Genomic DNA, 14,994 nt, shown 5'->3' with positions numbered 1-14,994 from the left:
GTTTTGTTATGTAACATTTCATTAATAAACTGTTTACCCACCAAAAAAATGCTGCATAAAGTCTACCATATTACCTGGGACTTTGACTTTACAAAAACTGTCCAGACCCTCCTGGAAAACTGCAACTTCTATGTGGAGTTTCAGGGCAGGAAAAGTAGATGGAGGAGGCAAAAGGATGGTTTACCCCAAGGCAGTGTTCTTGCACCTACCTTGTTTAACATCTTCAAGAACGATCAGCCACAACCACCACTCACAAAGAGCTTTATATATGCTGATGACCTTGGCCTTACAACACAAGCAAAAGATTTTGAAACAGTTGAAAAACAGCTCACTAATGCCTTGAAAGATCTCTTCAGCTACTACAAAGAGAACCATCTGAAGCCTAACCCTGCCAAGACACAAGTGTGTGATTTCCACCTATGTAACCGTGAAGCCAACAGGACACAGAAAGGGAAGGCCAAGAGCTCGAACACTGTTTCCATCCTAAATATCTTGGTGTCACCTTAGACCGAACACTAACATATAGGAAACACTGCATGAACACCAAGCACAAAGTATCTGCACACAATAACATCCTGCGGAAACTGACTGGCAGTGCATGGGGTGCAGACCCACAAGTAATAAGAACATCAGCCCTGGCCTTGTCTTTCCCAACTGCAGAGTACACCTGTCCTGTTTGGCACAAGTCTGCCCATGCGAAGCAGGTGGACATAGCACTGAACGAAACATGTAGAATAATCACAGGATGCCTTAAATCTACACCTGTTGATAAACTCTATAAGCTAGCTGGCATTGCCCCTCCTGATGTGCTGCTAACTGTGAGAGAAATAAGGTCGAACATTGTGAAAGCCACCCACTGCATGACTATTAGCCTCCTCCCACCAGACTCAAATCAAGAAAGGGCTTCATGAGAACCACCACTCTGGGCAGCTAAACCAGGCAATTCTAACTGGATGGCCCCCCATGAGGGTCTTCCTCCAGGGGCAAACCAAGAATGGGCAATTGGAAGTCCCTAAACTGACAGAAGCGGAGTGGGCAGATCAAAAGACGACCTGGTAAGATGGCACTACCTGGAGGAATCTTCCACCTTGTGTGACTGTGGAGCTGAACAAACAACTCCTCATATATACACTTGCCCACAATGCCCTGCCTCATGCACGGAGGAGGAGTTGTTTAAAGCTACAGACAATGCGATTGCTGTTGCCTGCTTTTGGTCCAAAACTATTTAGCTGTTTGTGATTCCTTTATTTTATCACTTTTAAACTTATTTATTATGCAATGCTTTTGACACGAAGTAAATAAATAAATATGCATGTTTTCGAACTGCTAGGTTGGCAGAAGCTGGGGATAACAGCAGGAACCAAGAAGAGACTATATGGGCCATCAAGTCCAATCCCTACCATTTTGGAAAAGCACAATCACAGTACTCTCACCAGTGCCTGACTCACCATTGTGCCTAAACACAGGAGCTACCTTCTTCAGGGCTCAAGTAACTTAATTAGCACAGGACCTCATTGGTACTAGATCTGGCACTGATCCCCACTTATTGAAAAATGAGACTTAAGACTGGAAAATAAGTCATTCTCTTTCTCTCTCTCTCTCTCTCTATATATATATACACACACACACACACAGTGTATGTGTGTGTGTGTGTGTGTAATATATATATATATATATATAAACAATATTTATATCCCACCCTTGTAAGGGCGGCTTACAATAACACGCATATATAAAAATTGTACAATACACTATAAATCAGTTAAAAAATTAACTTACGTCGGACATTCATAAAACGCATTATAAAATACAGATAGGCATGTCTGTCAATTGAGTTCCAGCGTACATAATAGTAATTAATGCTGCTAATGTTATTCGAAAGCCTGGCCCCACAACCAAGTTTAAACCTTCCTATGGAAGGATAGGAGGGAGGGAGCCTGCCTGACTTCACTGGGGAGGGCGTTCCATAGGCCACTACTGAAAAAGCCCTGTCTCTCGTCCCCACCAGCCGCACCTGTGAGGCTGATGGGACCACGAGCAGGGCCTCATCTGATGATCTTAAGCTTCGAGGTGGGTCATAGCGCGAGACATGTTCAGACAGATAAGCTGGGCTGGAACCGTTTAGAGCTTTATAGGCTAAAGCCAGCACCTTGAATTGTGCTTGGTAGCTAATCGGCAGCCAGTGGAGCTGGCGTAACAGAGGAGTGGTACGCTCCCTGTACGCTGCTCCAGTTATTAACCTGGCAGCCTCCCGTTGGACTAATTGAAGCTTCCGAGTAGTCTTGAAAGGCAGCCCCACGTAGAGTGCATTGCAGTAGTCTAAACGGGATGTAACAAGAGCGTGGACCACCGTGGCCAAGTCCGGCTTCCCAAGGTACGGTCGCAGCTGATGCACAAGTTTTAACTTTGCGAAGGCTCTCCTAGCCACCGCTGAGACCTGAGGTTCCAGGCTCAACGATGAGTCTAGGATCACCCCCAGACTGCGAACCTGTGCTTTCAGGGGGAGTGTGACCCTCACTCCTGCTCTCTCCTCTTACATACACGTCTACAAGTCTGATGTTTGAAAAGCTGATGTCATGAAAAGCTGATGTTACTTTTAATTTGTAACATATACGCACCGAATGGTAGTAAATTAAAATTCGTAGAAAGACTTTACCAAAAAATAATTGTGGCCAAGTCCGGCTTCCCAAGGTACGGTCGCAGCTGATGCACAAGTTTTAACTTTGCGAAGGCTCTCCTAGCCACCGCTGAGACCTGAGGTTCCAGGCTCAACGATGAGTCTAGGATCACCCCCAGACTGCGAACCTGTGCTTTCAGGGGGAGTGTGACCCTCACTCCTGCTCTCTCCTCTTACATACACGTCTACAAGTCTGATGTTTGAAAGGCTGATGTCATGAAAAGCTGATGTTACTTTTAATTTGTAACATATACGCACCGAATGGTAGTAAATTAAAATTCGTAGAAAGACTTTACCAAAAAATAATTGAGCAAGAATACGAGGACCTCATAGTAATGGGAGACTTTAACGGGGTGCTCAATACCGAATTAGACAAATCCAACCCAAAAAAAAAGACCAGAAAGATAAAACAGGGAGGAGAGCTACCTCGAAGTTTTCTTAAAATGAAAGAAGATTTAAATTTGTTGGACGCCTGGAGACACTTCAATGGAAATGAAAGGGACTATACATTTCTGTCAAATAGACACTTGACATGGTCCCGAATCGACATGATTTGGGGGAACAAATCTATAGTTTCTAGACTAAGCAAGTGCAAAATACTGCCAAGGATAAACTCTGATCATGCGCCCATAGAGGCGATAATTGACAGGAGAGACCCAATAACAGGGGAATTTAGATGGAGACTTAACGAACTGATGTTAAAAGATCAAGCTGATCTAGACAGGTACAGAAAGCTATTGACGGAGTATTTTAAATTTAACAAAGTGGAAGACACAGCAATAGAAATTATCTGGGACGCCAGTAAAGCTTTTATTAGAGGACAGATAATGCAACAAAGCGCCAGGAAGAAAAGATGTAGGAGAATGGAAACCCAGAAGATAGAATGCGAAATAACTAGATTGGAGAAAATCTTAAAAGATAATCCCAAGGATAAGAAAACCCAGTTTAATTTAGATATTGCTAAAAAACAATTGGACGCGCTACAGGTGGAGGAACTGGGAACGAAGATAAGGTATGCAAGGCAACATCATTTCGAAAACGCGAATAAGGTAGGGAGGTGGTTGGCCAGGAGAATAAACAAGAAAAAACAGGCGCAGTATATTAACAAAATTCAAGAAAACGGGAAAACTTACTACAGCTATAAAGAGATAGGCCAACAATTTATGGCCTTCTTTGAAAGGCTATACAAAAGGGATGAAATTACAGAAGAAAAGGTGACACAATACATAGGAAGGGAGGATATCCTTAAAATTACGGAGAAGCAAAGAGAAGTGCTAAATGGGCAGATTAAGGAAGAAAAAATAAGCAGAGCAATCAGGAAGCTCCCTTCGAACAAGGCGCCAGGACCCGACGGGTTTACAATGTTATTCTATAAAACATTCCAGGATATACTCCTTACACCCTTGCAGAAAGTTATGAATAAAATACTGGAGGAAGGGAAAGTACCGCAATCATGGAACAGTGCAAACATCGTATTGATACCTAAAGAAAAGACTGACATTACCCAGGTCAGGAACTACAGACCAATATCACTTTTAAATGCTGATTACAAGATTTTTGCCAGCATCCTAGCAAGTAGGTTAAAAGAGGTGCTAAAAGATAGAATAGGTGAGGACCAAGCTGGCTTTCTACCTGGCAGGCAAATGAGAGATAACATAAGGAACATACTAAACGCTATAGAATATTACGATAAGAATAATCAAAAGGAGATAGCCTTCCTCTTTTTAGACGCCGAAAAGGCATTTGATAACGTCAATTGGTTCTGTATGTTTGAAATTTTAAGGGAAATGGATGCGGGATTTTATTTTTTAAATGCCATAAAAGCCATATATTCGCAGCAAACAGCCAGGGTCATAACGAATGGCCAGATATCCAACGCCATCAATATAAATAAAGGGACAAGGCAGGGATGCCCTCTATCCCCGTCTTTATTCATTTTGACAATAGAGGTTCTATTAAATGCTATAAGAAATAACAAAGAGCTAAAAGGTCTCAGAACCAAAAATTATTGCTACAAAACGCGTGCATTTGCTGATGACCTGGTATGTCTAATCGAAAGCCCGTTAGAACAATTCAGCAAATGGTGGGAGGTAATTCAAAATTTTGGAGAAGTGGCAGGATTCAAAATAAACAGAGGGAAAACCAAAATATTAACGAAGAACATGATGCATAAGAATAAAGAAGAACTACAAAGGGTGACTGGGATAGAGATTGTAAATAAAATCAAATACCTAGGAATAGAAATAATGGCAAGTAATGTCCAATTATACAAAAATAACTATGAGAGGAAGTGGAGGGAGATTAAGGAGAAAATGAAGAAATGGAGATACCTACACCTTTCGCTCCTAGGGAAGATTGCAATAGTGAAAATGAAGATATTATCCGAAGTTAATTTTCTATTCCAGAACCTACCAATCTTAAGAACGAAAAAAACTATAGCAGAGTGGCACAAGGACATACAGAGATTTATATGGGAAGGTAAAAAGGCCAGAATAGGATTCAAACACATGAAGGATGACATCAAAAGAGGCGGGTTGGGCCTGCCAGATCTCCAGTTGTACTATGACACGGCCGCCCTGAGCTGGATCAAAGAGTGGGCTATCTTAACGAAAAGGAAAACATTGGCCCTAGAAGGTCAAGATTTAAGGAAAGGGTGGCACAGCTACCTATGTAGAGAGAAAACTAGCAAGGAAAGGAATTTTAAAAACCACTTTCTAAGGGCGGCGCTCATTGGAACCTGGGAGAAATACAAAAAAAGGTTTTATCAAAAGATACCGACATGGTGCTCCCCACTTGAAGCGGAGCATATGAGGGAAATCCCAAGGGAGACATGGCTGACCTATGGGCAAATATTAAGAGTGGAAAACCAAGAGGTCAAACTCAAATCATATGACGAGATTAAAAAAAAAGACCACACATTGTCATGGCTAAACTATTGGCAAGTAAGGGGAATCTTTCAAGAGGACAGAAAAATAGGTTTTGAACTAAAAGAAACATGCTGGGACAGAATATTAAAAGCAGAAACAAAAACAATAAAAATACTATACCAACAGTTGTTGGTATGGGATACTGAGGAGGATCATGTGAAAACAGTAATGATAAAATGGGCAAGAGAAATAGGTCACACAATAAATTTTGATGACTGGGAGAGGATATGGAAAAAAATCAGAAATTAATATATGCATCAGAAATAAGGGAGAACTGGTTTAAGATCTTCTACAGGTGGTACCTCACACCGATTAGACTTGCGAAGTTCAGTAAAGGCAAAGGCGATGGGAAGTGCTGGAAGTGTCAGAAACATAATGGAGATTTTATGCATATGTGGTGGGGTTGTAGTAAAATAAAAGGGTTTTGGCAGGAAATAAAAAGAGAAATGGAAAAAGCACTACAAATCAAATTTAGTATAAAACCAGAGTATTTTTTATTAAGCATGATTGACTTTCAATTAGACTCCAACACAGAAAAACTTTTTATATATATGGCAACAGCTGCCAGGATATGTATCGCCAAGCTTTGGAAAACGCAGGAAATTCCTACAAGAGAAGAATGGTTACTGAAGTTACTGGACATTAAAAACATGGACCTATTAACTCAAAAAGTTTCACAGAGTATTTCACCAAGACAATGGACGGACTGGAACAAACTTAGACAATATCTGTTAAGAAGTAATATTGAGTTGATATGACTAACGATTTATGTCTGTATAAACTCTTAGGCTTTGGGTGTTATACGGTTATATGCCGAGTGGAATGATTAAGGGATGATTCACGAAGCAATGCAGAGGAGCTGGAAGCTGAGGAGGGTTGGGTCTTTTTTTTTCCCCCTTTCTCCCCTTCCCCCTTTTTTGTTCTCTACCTTTTTTCCCCCCTTTTCCTAGTGTCTGCTTTTTTATGTATATGTAAAAGCATAAATAATATATATATATATATATATATATATATATATATATAGCTGATGTCATCTAACTCCATGACCCCCCCCCCCCACACACACACACACACATACACACTAAGATAACCATAGCTAGCTTCTGCTTGTAACTGGACTGAAAATTAAGGTAAAATTACCTTACTCTTTTGTTTGAGGAGTGAAGAGGTCCGCCTCCTGATATTTTGGCTTGGTTGAAATTATTTGGAGCAATGTGGTTTTGTTTGGAAGATTTCAAAGAAGGGATTGAATCCATAAATGGATTTTTGGTGGGGGAAAAGTGAATAGGTAGTGCATGTCAACTTTTCATGGCATGTAAAAAGTTAAAAATTATATTCAGTTGGTACCAAGACATCCACTTTGTGAATGAAACGTGGGCTTCTGGAATGGTCTCTCTAGGGCAGTGGTTCCCTTCCTTTGGTCCTCCAGGTGTTTTGGACTTCAGCTCCCACAGTCACTAACAGTTGGTAAACTGGCTGGGATTTCTGGGAGTTGAAGTTCAAAACACCTAAAGGACCAAAGGTTAGAAATCCCTGCTCTAGGGTCTCCACCTTGAGGCTTGAATGAGAGATTCCCACTTGTAAAACCGTGTGGTGTTGGGGGGGGGGGGCGCCCCAGGATGATCTTTTTATTAAGACCAGCTTGGGCAAGCAATCAAAATTAATTTTGATTGTCCTCAGGGGTTGGGGTGGTGGTTGTGGAAGTGAAGTGCCCTATTCCCTCCACTATACCCATCAGGTGGATTTAACCATCTTTTTTTCCTACAGGTTGTAGAAGTTCAATAATAAATAAATAGGCCACATACTCTTTATATCATATGTTTGTTGTCTGGCCTCTATTTCATAGTGGGGGTTCAATAGAATTTTTTAATATAAAAAGAAATACTTTTATTTCACAATAGTTTTTAAATTTCTTCATATCCCTCATATCTATCAAATCACCAGGCAGCTGCTTAACATTCCAGAGAACTGAGGCATGTGCTACAGTTTTTCTCTCCTGTAATCTGGAGTAATCTGAGGATTGGGTTTTGTAGGACTCTGATGAAAACAATGATGAACTTCCCATTTGGAAAGTCAGACTGTAGGATTATGATGAGGCCTGAAACTACATTTAGAAACATGCTGGCATTGGTGGTTGTGTAGTTATAATTTCTGAATTATTGAATAGCTTCCACAACTTGTCACAAAAGAATCCTAATTGCAGGCAGTTGCATGAATCTATATTAATGGTTCCCAAACTTTGGTCTTCCAGGTGTTTTGGGCTTCAACTTCTCAAATCTCTAGTCAGCTTGGCTAAGAGTTAAGATTTCTGGACACTGAATTTCAAAACATCTGGAGAACCAAAGTTTAGGAACTACTGATATTCGAAGGGTGCTCAAAAAGTAAGTTTCCCTATTTTGTCCCTCTGGGTAGGGACAAGCCTGTGGTGGGGGAGCTTTCATACATCAAACAACCAATTCTAGATTTTCTAGTGGTAGTGTTTCCTTTTTGTTAAAGTAAATAGAAAACATTTATTCCTCCAAGACCAAGACATATTACAAAGGGATGGCCCACAACAATATATTGTTGTGAAAATCCCTTTCTCTTCCATTCCAGTTTGGACTAAAACCCAAATCAGATTCACTGCATCATCAATGCCTCCAGTGGTCAGCTATTCAGATTTAAATCCAGGGAACAATCATAAAGAGACACACAGAGGGAAGAGACAATAATAATATTATAGAAAAGGAAAAAAGGGTGCTTGTTGCCTCTAAAATCTTCCAGCTCAAATAGCATGGATAGTTTTGATAACCTAGGCAAATCCTAGGTAAAAAATACTGTTTTAAAGAGCTTTTTTATATTTGAAATTGTATTTATTCTTTTAACTTAAAATGTGAGTTATTTTAATTATTGAAAATGTTTAATTCAATTTTACTGTTCACATTTTTTGATATTTTAATTATAAGGTAAAGGTAAAGGTTTCCCCTGACGTTAAGTCCAGTCGTGACCAACTCTGGGGGTTGGTGCTCATCTCCATTTCTAAGCCGAAGAGCCAGCATTGTCCATAGACACCTCCAAGGTCATGTGGCCGGCATGACTGCATGAAGCGTCGTTACCTTTCCACCAGAGCGGTACCTATTGCTCTACTCACATTGGCATGTTTTCGAACTGCTAGGTTGGCAGGAGCTGGGGCTAACAGTGGCCGCTCATTCCGCTCCCGGGATTTCAACCTGGGACCTTTTGGTCTGCAAGTTCAGCAGCTCAGCGCTTTAACACACTGTGCCACCAGGCCCCCCTATTTTAATTATACTGTTCTTTTAAATTGTGAGCTGCTTTGAGTCCCAGTTTTGGGAGAAATAGGATTACTACAACTACTATTATTACTTATAGCCATAAAGAAGAGTAAATAAGTGAAATCAGGGATGAATTAGTCATAATCCTTGTATCATTGATTTCACTGGGTTTTCTTTCAATATGACTGACTATGAATTCAACTGCTAGTAAAATATTTTACCATTCATTTATCATTTCAATCGATTTTAATTTTTCATGTGTAGTATGTTTAATTCCATTTGTTTTTTTTCTCATTCATATATGTTTTCTTTCCATTGCTATTTCACCAGTTTACCAGGTTTTTTCCCCTTAGAAATGCAGGTTGCTACAAACATTGCATCCCCACTTCTCATCATGGTGCAAGAGTACAAAATATGGGTACAAAATATGGGAGTCCTGATCTTGTCAGACTACCTGATATGTCAATTTACAGTGTACACTTGTGGAATACAACTGAAATAAACTTGATTTATGTATGTGCAACTGGGCTGTTGATAACAAACAGCTTGTGACTCAGAGAATTGCTCTCTTTGCTCTTAAGACCTTCAGTTTAAGGGGTTGGGGGAGGGACAATTCTGATTAATAGAGACACGTTACAGTTTTTAAATCTCATGGAGCTTTTATGGTTTCATAAACAATTAATGTTGTCATCTTAATGTGTTTTGAGCCACATACTTATTTTTTGCTTTTGATATGTTTAAAAATGATTGCATTTGATATGGAATGGACGAAGGATTGGGGGAAATCCAACCCCAAATAGGGAAACAAGTTGTCCAGGAACACCTGGCCACTCTAAACGAATTCAAGTCCCCAGGGCCAGATCAGCTACACCCAAGAGTACTGAAGGAACTAGCGGAAGTTATTTCAGAACCACTGGCAATTATCTTCGAGAGTTCTTGGAGAACGGGAGAAGTCCCAGCAGATTGGAGGAGGGCGAATGTGGTCCCTATCTTCAAGAAGGGAAAAAAGAACGACCCAAACAATTACCGTCCGGTCAGCCTCACATCAATACCAGGCAAAATTCTGGAAAAGATCATTAAGGAAGTGGTCTGCGAACACTTAGAAACAAATGCGGTCATTGCTAATAGTCAACACGGATTTACCAAAAACAAGTCATGCCAGACTAATCTGATCTCTTTTTTCGATAGAGTTACGAGTTGGGTCGATACAGGGAATGCCGTGGATGTAGCGTACCTGGATTTCAGTAAGGCCTTCGACAAAGTCCCCCACGACCTTCTGGCAAACAAACTAGTAAAATGTGGGCTAGACAAAACTACGGTTAGGTGGATCTGTAATTGGCTAAGCGAACGAACCCAAAGGGTGCTCACCAATGCGTCGTCTTCATCATGGAAAGAAGTGACAAGTGGAGTGCCGCAGGGCTCCGTCCTGGGCCCGGTTCTGTTCAACATCTTTATTAACGACTTAGACGAAGGGTTAGAAGGCACGATCATCAAGTTTGCAGACGACACAAAACTGGGAGGGATAGCTAACACTCCAGAAGACAGGAGCAGAATTCAAAACGATCTTGACAGACTAGAGAGATGGGCCGAAACTAACAAAATGAAGTTCAACAGGGACAAATGCAAGATACTTCACTTCGGCAGAAAAAATGGAAATCAAAGATACAGAATGGGGGACGCCTGGCTTGACAGCAGTGTGTGCAAAAAAGACCTTGGAGTCCTTGTGGACAACAAGTTAAACATGAGCCAACAATGTGATGCGGCTGCTAAAAAAGCCAATGGGATTCTGGCCTGCATCAATAGGGGAATAGCGTCTAGATCCAGGGAAGTTATTCTCCCCCTCTATTCTGCCTTGGTCAGACCACACCTGGAATACTGTGTCCAATTTTGGGCACCACAGTTGAAGGGAGATGTTGACAAGCTGGAAAGCGTACAGAGGAGGGCAACTAAAATGATTAAGGGTCTGGAGAACAAGCCCTATGAGGAGCGGCTTAAAGAGCTGGGCATGTTTAGCCTGCAGAAGAGAAGGCTGAGAGGAGACATGATAGCCATGTACAAATAGGTGAAGGGAAGTCAAAGGGAGGAGGGAGCAAGCTTGTTTTCTGCTGCCCTGCAGACTAGGACACGGAACAATGGCTTCAAACTACAGGAAAGGAGATTCCACTTGAACATCAGGAAGAACTTCCTCACTGTGAGAGCTGTTCGACAGTGGAACTCTCTCCCCGGGGCCGTGGTGGAGGTTCCTTCTTTGGAGGCTTTTAAGCAGAGGCTGGATGGCCATCTGTCGGGGGTGCTTTGAATGCGATTTCCTGCTTCTTAGCAGGGGGTTGAACTGGATGGCCCATGTGGTCTCTTCCAACTCTACTATTCTATGATTCTATGATTCTATGATTCTATGATTCTATGGTCTAAGGCTGTACTCAATAAAATCTTGTGATGTGGCAGCATGCATGCGAATTGATTCCATTTCATTCATATCTTAAAATTCATTCTGAAATGTATTGCCCTATAGCAGACAGATGAACTCACGTTACTTGTGTAAATATGATAAACATTGTGAAACAGCAGTAGGTCCACATTTTTAGCCCCATCTCCAGAATTTCACCACTTCTCTTGCACTCTATCAACATAGTATTTGGCATAATATCTATTAGACGTGCATTTGTATAGAATCGCTATCTGTTTCAGATTGTTTCATCCGTAAGGCCCCCATTTTCATTTTTGAGTGCCTTCTGAAAAATGGGCAATTTTTCGAATGGGTATTTTCATTCTGCATCTGAAAAAATGAAATTTTTTGACCCATTGGCCATTATGGGTGGGCTTCCCCAGGCTCCCCTTCCCCTCAGTTTTAGGGCTAGAGGGGTGAAAATCACCACACACAGAGGGCACATCTACCACTTTCAGCCCACCAAGTTTTATAATGTGTAGGTCATCCCTGATTTTTAGGGATTTTTTTTCTTTCTAGAAATAAAATCTTAAAAACATTCCCTCTTTCCCCCTACTGGCCCCTCCCTTTAACTTCTTCAAGAGCAGCAGCAGGAGGGAGGCAGGGCAAGGCACCATTCCTTCCTGCCAAATGTCAAAGATGCTCCAAACACCACACACACAGTGTCCAGCCCAACTATTTAACTTCTTCTTTAACTGGCAGCAATGGGAGGAATCCCCCCATCATTTTTGGCAATTGCATAGTTTGTCCTTATATCCTTCATTATAACCTGGATTAAAAGCTTCAGAGTTACTTAAGATACCACTCCTCTTGTGATTCATTCTCCTCCATCTGCATAAGAGAACTGGGTTTAAATACAGGGTTTAAGATACCACTATTTCTGTGATGCTTTCCCCTCCATCTGCAGAAGAGAACTGAGTTTATAGACAGCGCTTAAAATATCACTCCACCTATGATGTTTTCCTCTTGGTCTGCAGAGGAGACATGCAGCAGTGGGTGAGGCGAGGCAGGCAGCAAGGCGGAGGGTGTTTTTCTCCTCCGATTGGCCCAATAAGCAGGGCTCAGAGGGAAATAGTAATTCTCCACGTCCACGTGAAGAGCACCACATGGGCCGAAACGCAGGCAAAGAAATGGTACCCACTTTCGCTTTCTTTCATTCCAAGGTTATTTTCGTTACGGGGTAGGGGTTCCCATTTTCTGCTTCCACCCAAACAAAAGGAATGAAAGAATGAATGAAAAGGGAGAAATGGGTACCACACACACCTCTAATATCTATAATGGCACCAAGTCTCTAGACCAGGCATGGGCAAGCCTTTTTGCCTTGAAGCCACATTGTGGGCTGGGCCAGGAGGGAGGGGGCTGGGCATACTCTGGGTGGTCTTGAGAGGGGGAGGGCCTGGCAGGGTCAGGAGGGGGCAGGGCAGTGCCTGGAGCATCCTCAGGCAGTCCTCCCAGCAAAAGGATGGGGCTGCTCACCCCATCCTTATGCTGGGAGAAAGGAAATAAATGCAATGATTGCCCTGAGGAGGGCGAGACAGGTGGTGGCTGAAAGTGCTATGGAGGGCTCTCAACTGCAGCCATCTTCTTGGCACATGGACAAAGCCACTCGCACCATCCTTATGCTGAGGTAAGATGTGTGTTAGCTGATAGCTCTCCAGAGGGTTCTCAGTTGCCATGTGGCTTCCTCCCTTGTCTTTTTGACATAAGGAAGCAGCAGGCCACCATGTCCTTATGTCAAGACAAGAAGAAAAATGAGGGCCTGAGGTAATCACCCAAGGGGCTGCATCCAGCCCCCGGGCCTTACTTTGCCCATGTCTGCTCTAGACATACAAAAGCTAGAAAATGCAGGCATACATTAGAGCAGGAGTTCTTAACTGGGGGTCTGTGGAGCCCTTTGGGAATGACCCACTCTTTGAATGCCAGAAAGCTGTTACCCAGTTCAGAGCATAAACTAAGCAATGAAATATGTCAGTCTGCTGCAAGAACAAACTTTGGGAATGTATGCACTGTGGAGACAGGTGTACCCAAACATCAGCAAACAATTGTGGGCTCCTGGCAAATTTAGTTCACTCAAAGTTCTGCATTTGAATTAAATTCGTATTTCCCAACAGTTTCAGGAATAATTTGCCTCCATTCTGAGGATAATGATGATATGTAATCTGCTTATTATGTTATGTGATCAAATGTATTCCAGTGAGGAAGACTTGTTTATTCCCAGTGGGGAAAAAGCAGAATGTTTATGATATATCAGGACTGTAATGGACATTCATTTTTGCAAAAGACTGATTTTCCTCCTTCTTAAATATATGATCTATGATAGCTCAAAGGCTGCCTGGAGAGGTAGATAATTAACTAACCTACTGCCTAGAGAAATAGCAGGGATAGTTTATTTTTTCAAAAAAAGAAATCTTGCGCAAATGGTTAGATATATTATGCAAAATTTGCTTCAGTTAGGCTTTAATTTATCTAATTTAATTTAATTATTGTTAAAAATAAATCTTTCGCAGAGTACAAAGACAAGGAAGATGTGACAGAGAAGACAGGGGCAGGAAAGGTGCTGGCATGCAAACTGCAGCAATTAAATACTGATGGATTTATAGCTGCCTTTCACAAAGCAAGAAAGAAAGTTCAACACCCCCCCCTCCAGCATCCATAATGACTTATATTTTAGAAAGTTCTGTATCAATCAGAATTAAAGGCTTAAAGCTTTCAAGGTGAAATGTTACTTAACTGAATTAAGCTCAGTTGCCAAATAAGTATCTGGCTCTTTACTCAGGCCTTTATATAAAGATTGCTCATCCCCATAGCAATCTGTATTTGTGACCATTCTTGTACCGGTTTGCACTTTTTACCTTTGTCAACTTGATATTCCCATCCCAATTTGCACTTCCAAGAATTTGCAGAACTTTATCAGTCACCTCGTGCTTACAATATTTATATGGTGCACCTTACCCAGTCTACTTTTACAACCTCTCCATTTTAATCCATGTTTTTATTAGTTCTTGTCATTTGTTTTTATTGGCTAATGTTTAAATTTTTATAATTGTGCATGTCTTTTGTCTATTGTTGTGTTTTATATTGCTATTGTTTTTATTCGGGCTTGGCCCTATGTAAGCCGCCCTGAGTCCCCTTTGGGGAGATAGAGGCGGGGTATAAAAATAAAGTTGTTGTTGTTGTTGTTGTTGTTGTTATTATTATTATTATTATTATTATTATTATTATTATTATTATTATTTTAGAGCACTCTGTACCTAAGTGACTGACAGGAACTTGTATTCAGGGGAAATACATGCTCTCTTTTTCATTTGCAACTCCTTATTTCCAGAGCTTTAAACTCCCCAATAATTTGAGGGGCAATAACTTATAATATACATTATTTAGTATGGCATTGGCTGTGTTGTGAGATTCTGGGAGACCAGACACAATGAGAAGGGTATCTGGTCTCCCAGAATCTAACAACACATCCTGTACACTAAAATTAATTCAGTTTGACACCACATTAAATGCCATAGCTCAATTCTATGGAATCATGGGGGCTGTAGTTTGGTGAGGCACCAGCACTCTTTGGCAGTGAAGGCTAAATACCTTGTAAAACCACAGCTCCCAGAATTTCATAGTATTGAGTCATGGCAATAAAGTGGAGCCAAACTGCATAATTCTACAGTGCAGATC

The sequence above is a fragment of the Anolis carolinensis genome, chromosome 6, assembly GCF_035594765.1.
Source record: "Anolis carolinensis isolate JA03-04 chromosome 6, rAnoCar3.1.pri, whole genome shotgun sequence".
NCBI lineage: Eukaryota > Metazoa > Chordata > Lepidosauria > Squamata > Dactyloidae > Anolis > Anolis carolinensis.
The sequence above is the reverse complement of the archived record's forward strand: the minus strand, read 5'-3'. Positions refer to the sequence as shown.